At 47.5% G+C, this 15420-nt stretch overlaps 1 long non-coding RNA gene across 1 annotated transcript in view; it reads left to right on the top strand.

Annotated features, from left to right (window-relative positions):
* Positions 1-2001: 2001 nt before the first annotated feature.
* LOC140134202 (uncharacterized) overlaps positions 2002-15420 on the top strand; it is a 39216-nt gene continuing 25797 nt past the window's right edge. The window contains exon 1 of the long non-coding RNA XR_011856118.1: positions 2002-2090. This is a non-coding gene — a long non-coding RNA (uncharacterized lncRNA). The remainder of the gene's footprint in view (positions 2091-15420) is intronic.

The raw sequence follows: 15420 nt of genomic DNA, 5'->3' as shown, positions 1-15420 counted from the left end.
TATACATCCGATTTGCGCCGATTTTCCCTGTATTGCCCCGGGATATTGGCGCACGTGATCGGATTGTGGCGCATCGGCGCTGGCATGCATGCAACAGAAATGGGGGGGCGTGGCCGAACAAAAACCCGACAGATTCAGAAAAACCACCGCATTTAAAAAAAAAAAGTGGACTCGCGCTTACCTTCACTAGGAATAGGCCGGTGAACTTCAGTGCATTCCGGCTGGCCTCGGCGGACTTCAGCGCAGCAGCGACACCTGGTGGACGTCGGAGGAACTACAGAGAACACTCCGCTGGATCGCGAATGGACCGGGTAAGTAAATCTGCCCCAATGTTGCATATATATGCTACATTTGTTACAATATAGTTATAAACAATGTTATGTTACATGTACTACTAGACTTGCTAGGAAATCTACCACCAGGATTAAGAATGCTACAAGAAGAGTAGCTTCTGCCAGTGGGGGCACACACCAGTATATCAGTGAGCTTGGTTTACAATCCTTCATCCTGGTGGTAGATTTCCTTAAATGTTACTAGTTACATAACAAAATAGGTTTACATACAACACATTACATTACAGACTATGGCTACATACTGATTGTGGGGACATACATATTAATAACAGTACCGTACAATAAGGTACAGGTTACAGACAGAGCTAAAAACTGGTTATCTATAGGTGGGTGGAGAAATTGTTGCCACTGCCGTTGCAGTGTTACTGAGAAACTAACTTTAGCAGGGGTAACTGTGTGCTGCTTCCGGGGCACCAATTGCTGTGTTTCAGTCTGCTTGGAGCATGCACCTCCGAAGCATTCCACACTTTTAATGCTGGGGCACTGGTGTCTGCATTTGCACAGGGTTAACTCGCCCAGATTATTTGATGACGCCTTTTATGGTACTCTTGGCTGTCTTTCACAGGTGCTCTATTGCACGCAATAAATGTCCCAAGCTGCCTGGTGCTGATGATCTGCCTTGTGCCATTGGGGTTGTGGGCCACAGGAGTGTTTTGTGGTCATTATTGTGCTATGTGATGACTGCGGGGTCCCTTATATTGATGATTCCCAGTCGGGCTGGGTTGCGTTGTCGTGCTTTGTTTGGTTGCAGGCATTATGTTCTGACGCTGATTACCCAAATTAAGAAGCCCTGGTGATGATGAGGCCTGGTCGGCCTGGCTGCATCTCTGCCGAGCTGATACCCCTCTCTGTGGCTTTAATGTACCCTGTCGGTGTTTAATGTGTTCCTGCTGGTGTTTTAGCTGTAAAATCACCTGTGGTTTCTCGCTAACTTTGCAGGCAGGTTGCTTGGATGGTTGGCGGCCTCCCCTTTCATGTGGGTCTGGAGCTGGAGCATGTCACACATGGCGGCATAAGCAACGTGACGCGGCTAGGTGCTGTAGTCTCTCACTTGTGGGATCACTGTGTCCTGGCTCCACTCACTTACAGGAGAAGGGCCCTACCAGATGCAGCTATGCAAGGCTGCTGCTGACTGCCTCCAACTTCCAAGTACCGTATTTTTTGGCCTATAAGGCGCACCAGAGTATAAGGCGCACCTCTAATAAATGCCTGCTAAGACATCTAGGTTCATATATAAGCAGGCTCGGACTGGCCTGCCGGGATACCGGTCAAATCCCCGGTGGGACTTTATCATAAGTCACCATCTCCTGCCTGTGTCTGTGAGCAGGCACATTCAGCTGAGGCTGGAGGAGGGGGGCATCAGGGGGGAATATGATGTCCTGCAGGAGGGAGAGACAGGTTCTCTGCTCTTCCCACAGCAGCGCTGGGGCAGTGAGTAAGACATTTCCTCTTTACTGCACTGAGCACCTCAGCCCCTGCGTGACTGCAGGAGAACATGGCCCCTGATTCACTGGAGGAGCAGACAGTGAGCTGTCACTAATTACAGACCAGAGGACGTGGGTCCCCTAGTTGTCACAGTGGGCCCCCTTCCTCCTGGTCATTACAGACATCAGGGGCCACCAATCAGCTACCAGCAGCTGCTGGAGTGTCCTCTCCCTGGCACAGCACAGGCTGCATTCATGTGCAGGAGCTCAAGATGGATGAGGAGCTGCTGATGGCTTCCAGCACAAGAAAAAGGTACAAAGTAAAAGTGCATCACATGTACACACACACAGTGCACCTCATTACATCCCTGCAATGTGTATATACATATAGAATAACAGTGCACTCAAAAACTACAACTCCCAGCAGTTGAATGAGTTGCTGAAAGTTGTACTACTTTGATTGACTGTATTAAGTGTTGCTGTAGAATGAGTGATGTCACACATAACGCACTGACTGTTTAGAATTGGAATCAAAGCGCACGGGGGCAGGATGGGCTTCTATGCAGACGCATGTGATAACCCGCACCCAGTTTCTTGTATTGTCCAAATGCAAGGGTTGGAGGAAGTGTTACATGTGACCGCAGCCTCAGTATTAACAGCATACCCCGCGTTACATGTGCAACATCCCCCACCGGGGCCTAGTCTTTTCTCGGGGCCTGGAGTCAGCCGGGGCCCGCAGTACCTGAGTGGCTGGCGATTGCGGCCTAGGCACGCTAGTGTCACGGTGCTTGGTATGGGGAACCGGAGGGCTGTCCTACAGCCTGGCAGGTCTCCAGCAGGGTGGTGTTGGCAAGAAATGATGAGGGAGAGGCTGCTATAGCGGATCTCCCTGGGGCAACCCTTTGGTGTCTAGAGCATGAGTCTCTGTGTGGTGGACAGGGTGCCTGTGATGATGGCAGCCGTAGTAGCAGGGACCAGACGGAGGCAGAGGTTGAATAAAAACAACTTACAGTTCTTTATTGGAACCGACAGAAACCGCAGCAACGTGCCTTTAACAGAGTAGTGGAGTGCTGAGATGCAGTTGGAGGGAGCCACAGGATGTAGAGCGCCAGCCTGGATGCAGAGGTAGCTGGGAGGTAGCTGTGTCCTAAAAGGATGCTTCAGCTTGTCCTGGGTTGCTTCAGGTATCACCCTTGAAGGTAGGATGATACCCCTTTCCTCACTAAACTAGCTATTAGTTCCACTCTTCAGGCAGGGGCTAGGCTCTTCCTGCTCTGGTCTGGTATGCTAGCTGTACAGAGTCTGTACTGGAGTAACTCCAGTCTGCTTCTGCAGACTCCTAGGTCTGACTGCTCTCTACTCTCTTCTGAGAGAACTGTGACTTCTAGAAGTTTCCTCAACAGGGAACTTGTTACTCCCCTGGTCAGGTGGTGGCTGCTCCTCCAATTACATCTCAGCTCACAGAAACAGTGTGTAACACATGTGATTGGCTGACACATATTACATCACACAAAACAATTAACTCCTGCCTTAACAGGCAGGATCTACCACTGCAATGTTCCCCTGTGTCCTATAAGGACTATGTAGTGTGATGTAGTGACATCCTGTGGGGCTGACTAGACCCTACACCGGCTGCAAGCTACATGGTGGGACGTATTCGCAACCACTCCTCTGCCTTGCATCGGCGAGGGTGTTGCACATGTGACTGCAGTCTCAGTATTACCAGCATACCCTGCGTTACGTGTGACCGCAGCCTCAGTATTACCAGCATACCCCGCGTTACATGTGACTGCAGTCTCAGTATTACCAGCATACCCCGCGTTACATGTGACCGCAGCCTCAGTATTACCAGCATACCCTGCGTTACATGTGACCGCAGCCTCAGTATTACCAGCATACCCCGCGTTACATGTGACCGCAGCCTCAGTATTACCAGCATAGTCCGCGTTACGTGTGACCACAGCCTCAGTATTACCCCCCCACCTGTCATGGTGTCCAAATTGCAGATTCATCACCATTTCAATGCACAAACATTTGAATAAAAAGTGATGAAAAAACTTCTTCACTTCATAAACTGAAATCACTAAAAATGTCAGCTTCTCCAGCTCCGTACATCAAAGTTTCAAAAAGTAAGAGGTGTGTGAAAGTTGTAAAACCGAGCCTGTAATAAAAATAATGCAACTTTTTTCGTCATTTATTCCACATTAGAAATTTTTCTCCAGCTTCCTAGTGCACTGCACGGAATATTAACCCTTAAAGGATTAAAGGCCAGACCATTTTTATCTTTGATTTTCCATTTTTACCTCCCGTCTTTATAAATCCATAACTGTGTTATTTCCATGTACAGAGCTGTATGGGGCTTGTTTTCTGCATAACAAATTGTACTTCCTAGTGATGGTATTTAATATTCTATGCCGCGGACTGGAAAGCAGGAAAAAATCCCAATGCGGTAAAATTGTGGGCTACGTATGTACGGCTTTCACTGTGCGCCTCAAATCATACCTCCCCTTAATTCCTTGGGTAAGTGTGATCATGAGGACACCAAATTCATAAAGCTTTTATTCAGTTTTTATATAAAAAATTAAAATCTTTGGTACAAAATAAAATGTCTTAAAGGGGTTTTCCCACGAAGACAAGTTAGGCCCTATCCACAGGCACATAACAAGCCTCAGGCCCCATTCACACGTTGCAGTTCTTGATCTGTTTTAATTAAAAATGCAACAGGGAGGGGCTCATTCCAGAACAAAAGTGTTTCAGTAGAAAGACATATGTGTTATGACAAAGCCCTTCCCTTTTGCGGTTTCCAATGCAGTTAAAACTCATCAAAAAACAAAAAGTGTGCATGGGGCCTGAGGCCGTGGTCACACGTACTGCTAGGCGTCCGTTCATAACGCAACGCTAGCGCACAGGGGGAGGTCCTAGGCCCAAACGCTTGTGCTTTTCCAGGGAAATGCATGCGATTGATAAGCCGATCGCATGTGTTTCTCTGTAAAACGCATGTACGTTCGGGCTGAGGACCGCCCCCTCTGTGCTAGCATCGCGTTATGAACGGACGCCTAGCAGTATGTGTGACCACGGCGTGAGGCTTGTTTTCTGCAGGATTGTTGTACACGTCCTCATTCACTTCTATTGGCTCCTGCACATGGCTGTGAATTTTACAGCCCTGTTTGTGAGCTGACTGCCTGAGCTGCAAATGACAGAGCAGGTCCTAACCATGTTTGCGGTTCAGGCTATTATTATGTACCGGCATCCAGATGACAAGCAACCCATGGGACCATTGTTTGCATCCCAAGAACTGTAAAAGTGTAGTGTGCAGAAAGCCTGAGGCTGCGTTCACACATTACGTTTTTTTTGTTGCAGAAACTTAAAGTTTGTCTGCTGAATGGCAAAAAGACCTGCATTCAAATGGAAGATGAACAGATCGTCTTTCCAAAGAGTTGAATATGCAACAAAAAACGCAATGTGTGAACATGGCCACAGGCGGCATTCACACCTTGAATTTCCAGCACGTTCAGAAACGCAATGAAAATATACAAGGGGGTGGCTCGCATGTATCCATGAAGCAGCTGGTGGGCCCCCAGAAATAATTTCACTGGTGGGCCCTTGGCACCCCAGTCCGACCCTGTATATAAGGCGCACTGGAGTATAAGGCGCAGGATCAAATGCAGTGCCTAAAAATGACCAGCAGGTGGCAGACCTGTGCACAGTTCAAGCCAGCTACACTTCCCGGGAAACTTGTCTTCAGCGTGTCAGAGAGCTCCGATCTCAGAGGTATGGGCTGCTGGGGGTTAATGCAGGGTGATGCAGCAGGGGTTAAGTGGTCTCCCTCTGCCCCTTCTCCTTCCCTTCTCAGCCAGGGTGTTATTCCTGTGGGGTTCCCTGTGGCTCCTTCTCTTTCCCCTGTTACAGGGCTGTCAGGTATGGGGGATTGGTTACTGATGATGATTGCCTCGTGGTCGGCAATATGGCAGCTCCGCTCTCTCCCTGCTAGGGGAGGGCGGAATGGGCACAATGTTAAATGTGGTGCCAGGGCACTTCAGGAGCTAGGGACCCTGTATACTGTGTGGGAAGGTGCAGGAAATTTCTGGGGATGGAGCTATTAAACACTGGTAAATGTACAGTACATCTTGTCTGTAGTACATTTCTGTATAAGTTCATATATAAGGCGCACTGGCCTAGAAAAATACGGTATACAGCTTTCCTCCAGATGACAGGCAGAGTGTCAGAGGGGGTCCACACCTGCATGTAAGTCTGCTTGGTTTACAATCCTTGATCTTAGTGTTAGATTTACTTTAATGCAATTTTGAAAATGGGACAAGTGTCTGCTTTCAGAAAATTTGGCTTAATGGGGTTTTAGTATAATATGTTGTAATTTCAGGGTTTTTTTTACATGGCCAACCGCCTGATGCTTCACTAAGCTGGGCGATTTGGAGACCTTCTGGAATCATTGCCTGGGCTCCATTGCTATGACCTTTCAATAGTCACTTATACCTGCGACACATTTACCCCCTGATGAATCCGAGTAACTGCGGAAGAAACGCGTCGGGATTATCATTTTTTTGACTTCAAGACCATCTGAGAACACCTGTCTTCTATAGCAAGGGCAAGATGTCAGGGACAGCTGTGGACCGTCCTTGTTAGGACGGGAGTTATTGGACGACATTTAGGTGATACTTCAGTATGCGAGGGATACGTAGGATACCCAGGCTGATCTATGTCTTACAGGAATCGATGGCATGATCTTTTCAACCCAGGATTGGTAAGAACATTCCTTTTCTCACCTTTCGCATATTGTTATTATTGCTACTATTGCTGTAAGTACACACCGATTTTTTGTCCTTCCTTTCTATGTGCACTGACTACATGATAGCTGCTATACCTGCAACTGCTATGGTCCATTGACCTTTGGTGTTTATATTTGTAACCGCATACCCTGGCACATATACTATGTACAGCCCTGCTTGCGTGTATGATTGATTAGAAGCTATGGTGGTCATCTGGATGGACCGTATATGATTTGTTTGACATTTCACAGTGACCATGAGGTTTGGTGCATCGCTATTTGTGACAATAGTGGTTTTTATATATTTTGAATTAAATGTTAAGTTTTAGATAGTTTTCACCTTCTGTTATACCATTGAATTCTATAGGTGTTGGTACAGCTCCCTTGGAAACACTTATGTGGATCCGACCATCAGAATAGGGCTTGTGCAATAGCGTTTTTTTTACATGGCACCGCCAATATATATGAAGCCCAGCACTGTGCATACACTGCTATGGTAGTGGCCTCCATCCCCACCGCAGGCCCCAGCCAGTAATATCAATAATACTCGATGTGCATGGGACAGGCTGCTTGAGCACTGTTACTGTAGCAAACTTAGTCAATGGCATCTGTGTCTTTAAAACCTGCAACATGTATTGTCATACCGAAAGATGCTGAACTATCAAGTTATAAAAAAAATATTTCCAGCTGTTAATCCCCTAAAAAAGCCCACAAATTGCCACTTTCTTGTCATTTTGCTACCCATAAAATGTTATTACCCAGCCCTGTACACTGAAATCTGAAAATGTAGACATCAGTATGGGGAAACAGCAAAATTTAGATTAGTAGGGGCATTATCTATAAATTATTAGGTCAAGTATCATACTGTATAGTCAAAATAATTCATGTTAGGGGAAATATATTAATTCATTCATAACACAACTATGTTTTATGTAATTAATTGGGGGTACAGCATATCATTGGAAGTACAGTATTATGTTTTTATGGGTTGGAGTACAATTTGTTAAATATACAGGGGGAGCAGTATGTTTTTACTGGTATTTTTGATCCATGTGCTTGGTCAATATTCTGGAGCACAGTGTGGGTCACATCTGTTAGCTAGGTGCCACTATTCTGTATGTAAATGTGATGCTTTTATCACTCTGCTCCACAAGCTGGTCATGATTTTAACCAGTTGGATCTCAACCCTGAAATTGGTGCTAACGATGCACCCAAAGTCTGGCCACCACAAGCAGGGAACCAGCGATAAAACTTAAAGCATTCTTGACATTAATGACCTTACATAACGTCACTGCTGCAGCATCTGTATACTTGCAGTGGAAGAGAGGATCGGAGAAAGTTATAACATGATTTTACTTTATTACTTTACGTATTTTACTTTATTAATTCACTGTCTACCACACAGTGCCTAGACATTCCCTGATCCTTAAAGGAAACCTACCATTTCAAATGGTAGGTGTAAGCTGTAAACACCGTGCACCAGCTCAGGGTGAGCTGGTGCCGATGCTTAGTTTCGTTAGTGTTAAAACTGCGGTATCGCGGTTTTAACACTTTTTAAACTTTATAGCAGAAGCTGCTTCGGCGTTGCGCGCGACCGTGCGCGCGCAACGCCTGCGGCATTTCCTATGTATGCACACGCAGCGCCGAAGCAGTTTCTGCTATAAAGTTTAAAAAGTGTTAAAACCGCGATACCGCTGTTTTAACACTAACGAAACTAAGCACCGGCACCAGCTCACCCTGAGCTGGTGCTCGGTGTTTACAGCTTACACCTACCATTTGAAATGGTAGGTTTCCTTTAACTCCTGCAATATAGGTATAGGGGGAGATTTATCAGAAGTCTCTGAGAGCAGAACTATTCTAGTTGCCCACGACAGCCAATCAGACGTCTATATTATATAAGCAGCTGGCAAAATGAAAGCTGAGCTCTAATTGGTTGCCATTGGCAACTGTTCTGCTCACAGACACTTCCAATAAATATCCCACAATATTCCTATGTAGCAGTAGGGTGGGCCTCCAGAATTAATTTCACTGGTGCGTCCCAGGTATATCTGTCTATCCTGGATCTTATCTATTTTCCAGGGAATCATAAGAAAGAACTCCTTCCCTCTAGCTCTCAGTGTAACCTGTTATAAATACAAACAGTACCTGGAGGTCAGCATTACACCCTAGGGGGAAAACATTACATTTGTGTCATTACATATACAGCAGTAGCATCAGGGATAGGGAAGATGCTGAGCTCCTTCACTTAGGCCTGATGCACACGACTGCTAGGGGGCCATGATTTGGCTGCAAAATTGAGTACCCTGTGTCTGCCTAGGCAGCGAAAATGTGGGACAAATATTCCTATATTTTGTCATTCTGTGGCTGATTGGCTCTATTGCATGCGGCTGATTAGTTCTCCTGCACTCAACCACATTTGGCCACATGTTTGTGTAAATTCAGTCTAAGGCCCATTGCCCACTATTCAGTTTGATGCATGTAACTCACACGAGGGACTTGGTAACCCGGAGGCGTATAGCCGTTGGGCTAATGTACGCACAAAGGGTATCTTAGTTAGCGGGGTTTTTAAGTACAGGAATAGGCCCCCTTTGACTGAGGTGGTTTTTCCTTCCCTTTCTGATATCCTGCGTATGCCGTGGTGGTGGGGGCTATGTGACTAGGGGCGGGCCTGTGTCGTGGGGGGCGGGAGTCCTCCCGCGCGTTGCTGCCGGAGCCGCCGGTCGATAGCGAGGGGCGGCGCCGGACAGCTAGGTCGCTGTTGGGGGTTCCTGTGCGCGCACTGCTGCTGTTGCTCACTCCTCCACTCAATTGCCCAGAGCAGGGGTTCGGCTGCTGCTGACCTCCTCCTCCAGCCCCCTGCTCCGTTGGCTACCACCTCCCGATCAGTAGTGCCGGCGCCGGGCGGGAGTGTGGCTGCAGTGAATTATGGTCCCCAGCCTCCCATCCCGGCATCTCGGGCCCCTCCCCCACACACAGTACCGCTGGGCAGGGGTCAGGCTGCTGCTACCTTTGGCCCCCAGCTCCCTGCCCAGTCGGTTAGTGGCGGTGCCTGCGGCACTGCCGAACATGTCGCCTCCCTGCCATTGTCCTCCCCCTCCGATATTTGCAGAGGACCCGATGAGGCACCACTGGAGGCGGAGCTAGATCCGCTGTCCTCAGGACAGTTGGTGGTTCCCGCCCCCTTTGTAGAGCCCATGCTGTCCGGGGACTTGGGCCCTGGATACCTTGTCCCTGATAATGCTTCCCAGGCCTCTTCAGTTCTTTCTGGGGGTAGCTCGCGGCGCAGCGGCAGTTCAGGCGTCTCCAGGCGGCACACTGCCTCCTGTTCCCCATCCGTCAGGTGTAAGTGGCATCGCCCCAGGGACAGGCGTGGCTCTTTTTCCTACTTTTACTCCAGGTCCTCTGGTGCTTCCGCTTCTTCCATTGCATCGGTTGAACCCCGCCACCGCAGCAGTCGCCCGGTGCATCGTCATCATCGCAGTCAGTGGAGTCGGCGCTCTTATCATGGCTCTACAGCTTCTTCCCGGGTGGTTGCTGTTTCGGCACCTCCTGGTGCATCTATTCCCTTGGTGAACCCGGTTCCTACAGTTCCGGTTGCTCTGCCTTTGTCTGCTGATCCGCCGGGTGAGTCCGCCTGCTTGCAGGCTCGGGGTGGGACGGTGTCCGATTCCGCTTTACCTGCTTCGGTTAATTCTCTCTTGAGAATGGCTGAAGCGTCCACTTCAACGTTTACTCCCTCTCTTCCAACTTTTAGGGATAACTATTTCTGTGGGGTCTCTCTTCTCGGCACTCGCCTGTCCGAGGATACCAGGGATAAGATTCTACGGAATGATTATATTGATATTTGGTCCCTGGTTTCCACGGATTCGGTGACGGTGGATAAGGAGTGCCGTTTTGAGCGGGGGGTGGAAAGGAAACCCATGGTGGCGAAGACCTTTAACCCCTTAAGGACGCAGCCATTTTGTAGCTTAAGGCTCAGCCCGATTTTTTGGATTCTGACTTGCTTCGCTTTATATGGTTATAACTTTTGAACACTGTTACTTATCAAAACGATTCTGAGATTGTTTTTTCCCCACATGTTGTACTTCATTTTAGTGGTAAATTTTGGCTGATAAGTTTTGTGTTTATTTACAAAAAAAAAGAAAATATGATAAATTTTTAAATCATTGCGTTTTCAGGCAGATAGATTTACCACCTAAATAAGTTGCTGAATAACATTTCCCATTTGTCTACTTTACATTTTCATAATTTCTGAAATGTCTGGATAATTTATTTTTATGTCACGCGGCTTACAAATAGAATATCGCTTTTCCGGATTTTCAGAATTGACTATTTTGGGGATAAATACAGTTTTAAATGAAATTTTACATATTTAGCATCAAAACCCCCTATATAATCTACCCATTTTCAAATCTGCACCCCTCAAGCTATCAGAAACAGCTTTTACGAAGATTGTTAACCCCTTCAGATCTTCATAGTAATTGAATCAAAATGGAGGTGAAATTTAGAATGGTCATATTGTTCCCTTATACGTTCATTTAGCACTAAAATTTACACATTTCCAAAATATAAAAAGAGAAAACCCACCATAAAATTTATTCTGCAATTTCTCCTGAGTACAAAGACCCCCCACATGTGGCTGTGACTTGTTTTATGGGGGCACAGCGAGGTGCAGAAGGGAAGGTGCCAGCTGCCAGGATTTTAGTTTCTTCATTGGCCCCTTTTGAAGGCTATAAAATTTTCACTTTTTCGTTATTGGGGCCATGTGACGGCATTTTTTTTGAAAATTTTTATTGTTGAAAATTTAGGAACTTTTTTTGAGGGCAGGAGTAGAAAAGAATCAATTCTGTACTGGATTTTTTACTTTTTTTTTTTTGGTGTTCACCGTATAGACTAATAATCATGTTATCTTTATTCTATGGGTTGATACGATTACGGGGATACCAGACATGAATATATTTTCTTACGTTTTACTAAATTTGTCAAACAAAACCCTAATTTGGGGAAAAATCTATCATTTATGTATTGCCGTCTTCCAAGTGGCATAACATTGTTACTTTTTTGGCTACGGAGCTGGTTGATGGCGTGTTTTTTGCGGGACATATTGTACTTTCCACCAGTATCATGTCTGAGTACATATGGTTTTTTGATCGCATTTTATAGTATTTTTTGTGGGATTGAAAAGGTAAAAATCATAATTTTTGGAGGGTTTATAACAGGTTTTTTTTACGGCGTTTATCGTGGGGGTTCAATAATGATTTACTTTTATTCTACGGGTTGTTACGGACGCGGTGATACTATATATGTGGGGTTTGTGTTATGATTTAGACTTTTTTTTTAGTTATATGTCTCTTTATATGTTTTGGGGGTTTGGGGCATTTTTAGTGATTTATGACTTTATTTTTTTATTGAATAACTTTTTTTTTTTACTTTTTCACTTTTATACCATGGGACATGAACAAGCAATCATCTGATTGCTTCTTCATGATAATATTCTGCAATACTGATGTTTTGCAGTATTATCAGTGTCAGCCTATACACTTGCATAGGCTGGCACTGTGCCAGTAAGATGACGTCACAGACGCCATCTTACCGGCAATTCTTGCAAGTAACTCTGGGGTCCAGATCGGACCCCAGAGTTGCTATAGCAACGATCGGCGCCCCCCGAAAACGGTTCGGGGGGGGCAATCGTGGGGGAAAGACCCCCCAGATGCAGGTTAGATGCCGCGGTCGTGCTGACCGCGGCATTTAACGGGTTAAGCACCCGCGATCGGAGACAACTCCGATCGCGGGTGTTACACTGGGGTGCCGGCTATTAGTTACAGCCGGCACCCCGTGTTTCCCAATGCCGGTTCGGCTCTGATCCAGAGCCGAGCCGGCATAAGCGCCGTGGCGGATATATCCGCCACTGAGCGCTAAGTCACTGCGCTCCGTGGCGGATATATCCGCCACGGAGCATGAAGGGGTTAACAAATGGGTACAGGCTTTCGCTGTGCTGGGTTGTGTAATTTCACAGAAGTTCCTTGATAGATCCCCGCAGTTGTTTGTGTACTTAGATACGATTTTTAGTGCTTTCCGCTCCCATGGTGGGTCCGCGTGGTGGAAGTATGATGAGGAGTTCAGGAGGAGGTTGGCCCAGCGTCCTGATGTTGGTTGGGACACTAAGGCTACTGATGTTTGGCTTAGGCTCATGACTACGCCGAGGCCCTTTCCTGGACCCGCCTCCTCCCCCTCATCCGCTCCAGGGGCTTCCCTCGGGGCAGGGGCGGCTTGCAGGTCTGGGACGTGCTGGATGTTTAATGAGGGCCACTGCTGCTTCTACGGCGCATGTTATTTCCGGGAAGAGTGCTCCAACTGTGGGGGCGCCCATTCCGCAATCCGCTGTTCCCGCCCGGCGGCAGCCCCCTCATGGTCTCAAGGTGTTAGTTGTGCAGAGGACTCCGGTGCACATACTAGAGATGTTGCTGTGGTTAGAACTAACTGTATCCCATGAAGGCGGAAGGCGCCCTTCTTAGGATGGGTTTTTCCTTTGTTTTTTTCATCCCTTTTGTGCCCCAGGATTTTCCGTCATTTTCCTGGAACTTGAAGTCTGTTTGGGAATTTCCGGATGTGGCTAGTGACAAAGTTGGGATGGAGGTGGAATTGGGCCACATGGTGGGCCCTTTCTGTGATCTTACCTAATTTGCGAGTTTCCCCTTTGGGTGTGGTTCCCAAGAAGGCTGGTAAATTTAGGTTGATACACCACCTGTCTTATCCCTCGGGATTGTCGGTCAATGACGGAATCTTTAAGGATTACTTGTCCTTTAATAGGGCTGTTGATTTGGTTTGCAATGCCGGCCCCGGTGCCCTTATGGCTAAGTCCGATATTGAATCAGCGTTTCGATTGCTGCCCGTTCATGCTGATTGCTTCCATTTATTGTTTATTGCCATTTGGATGACGCCTTTTATTATGACATGTGCCTTACGATGGGGTGCTCAATCTCATGTTACTACTTTGAGGTTTTTAGCACCTTCTTCGAATGGGTTCTTTGGTACGAGACGTCCTCCTCATTGGTTACCCACAACTTGGATGATTTCTTATTTGTTGGTCCAGGTGGCTCCCCATTGCGAATTTCTTCTTAGCTCATTTAAGCTTTTGGGTCAGCGCTTTGGGGTCCCTCTTTCGGCTGAAAAAACGCAGAAAGTTCAGTTTTGTCCTTTTTGGGTATTGAAATCGATTCGGTTGCTATGGAGTTCCGTCTCCCTGAGGATAAATTGCATAAATTGCGCAATGCCATTTCAGGGTGCCTGTGTGCCAAGAAACTGCTGCTGAGCCAGGTGCAATCGCTGTTGGGCCTGTTAGTTTTTGCCTGCCGTTTCATGCCCATGGGCCGGGTGTTTTCTCGGAGGTTATCGTTGGCGACAGTGGGGGCGAGCTCCCCTCATCATAGGGTCCGTATCACCAGGCGGATTAAAGATGATATGCGGGTTTGGGAGTTATTTCTTGCTGAGTCCAATGAACACACTTGCTGGCGCTCCACTTCGGAGTCCAGCTCGGACCTCTAGTTGTTTACGGACGCCTCGGGAGGGCAGGGTTTTGGAGCTATTTTTGGTTCGGCTTGGTGCGCAGACGCGTGGCCCGGTTCCTGGCGTGACAGTGACTGGTGCGGTAATCTCACTCTTCTCGAACTCTTTCCTATCGTAGTGGCAGTTGAATTGTGGGGGGCTTCTATGTCTGCTAAATCTAACGTGTTCTGGACTGATAATTTGAGTGTGGTGCATGTGATTAATAATCTTTCTTCTTCCTCCCTTCCAGTTCTAGTGTTGCTGCGTAGGCTGGTGCTCCGCTGCCTACAGCACAATATTTCTTTTAGGGCCCACCATGTTCCCGGGGTGGATAATACAGCGGTTGATGCTCTATCTCGTTTTCATTGGCAGGTTTTTCGGGATCTGTGTCCGTCGGCAGACTTGCAGGGGACCCCTTGTCCGGGTTCCCTTTGGACCGCGATGGAGTCCAGCTGGTCCGCTCATAAGGTCGTCAGTGGCCCCTTCTACGTGGACGGCGTATGGTAAAGCATGGCGGGATTGGTGTGGGTTCGTGGGGGAGCGGGTGTTTGGTGGTGATCCCAGGCAGATATTGACAGTAATGCTGCAGTATTTGGATAGCTTACGCCTGCAAGGGGCTTCGGGGTTGGTAGCGCAGCGTCGTCTTACAGGTTTGGCTTTCTTTTTTTAAGTTATTTGGGTGGCAGGACGTGACTTAATTTTTTTTATTTCAGCAGGTATTGGAAGGTTGGAAGAAAGGTTCCAAGCGGTACAATTCTCGTCGCCCGGTTTCTTTCTCCATTTTGCTTCGCTTGTTAGCCTACCTTCCCTCTGTGTGCTCGGATGAGATTGAGGTGTTGCTGTTTCGGGCAGCTTTTCTCCTTGCGTTTTTTGGAGCCCTGCGTGTGTCAGAGTTGGTGGCGCCGAGTGCTACGCGTCCTGACGGTTTGTTTTTGGAGGATGTGGTTCTCTCGAATAATGGTTTGCGCTTTAGGCTTTGTCGCTCTAAAACTGATATGTGGGGGCGGGGTTGTTGGGTATCGTTGTGTCCCTTTGAAGGCGAGGCTTGCCCCGTGTCCGCTTTATCCGCGTATTTAGCTAGCCGAGTTGGGGGCGTGCAGTTCCTGGTTCACAGGGATTCTTCTCCTTTGACTCGGTATCAATTCGCTTCTGTATTTAAGAAGGCCCTGGAGGCGGTAGGGCTTTCCTTGGCTGAATATGGGACCCATTCCTTCCTTATTGCGGCGGCGACCACAGCTAGTGAGTTGGGTTTGTCTGATGGGGATGTACAGCGAATTGGGAGATGGCGTTCCAACTGTTTTGCAAGATATGTTCG

The sequence above is a fragment of the Engystomops pustulosus genome, chromosome 5 (assembly GCF_040894005.1).
Source record: "Engystomops pustulosus chromosome 5, aEngPut4.maternal, whole genome shotgun sequence".
NCBI lineage: Eukaryota > Metazoa > Chordata > Amphibia > Anura > Leptodactylidae > Engystomops > Engystomops pustulosus.
The sequence above is the reverse complement of the archived record's forward strand: the minus strand, read 5'-3'. Positions and strand labels throughout refer to the sequence as shown.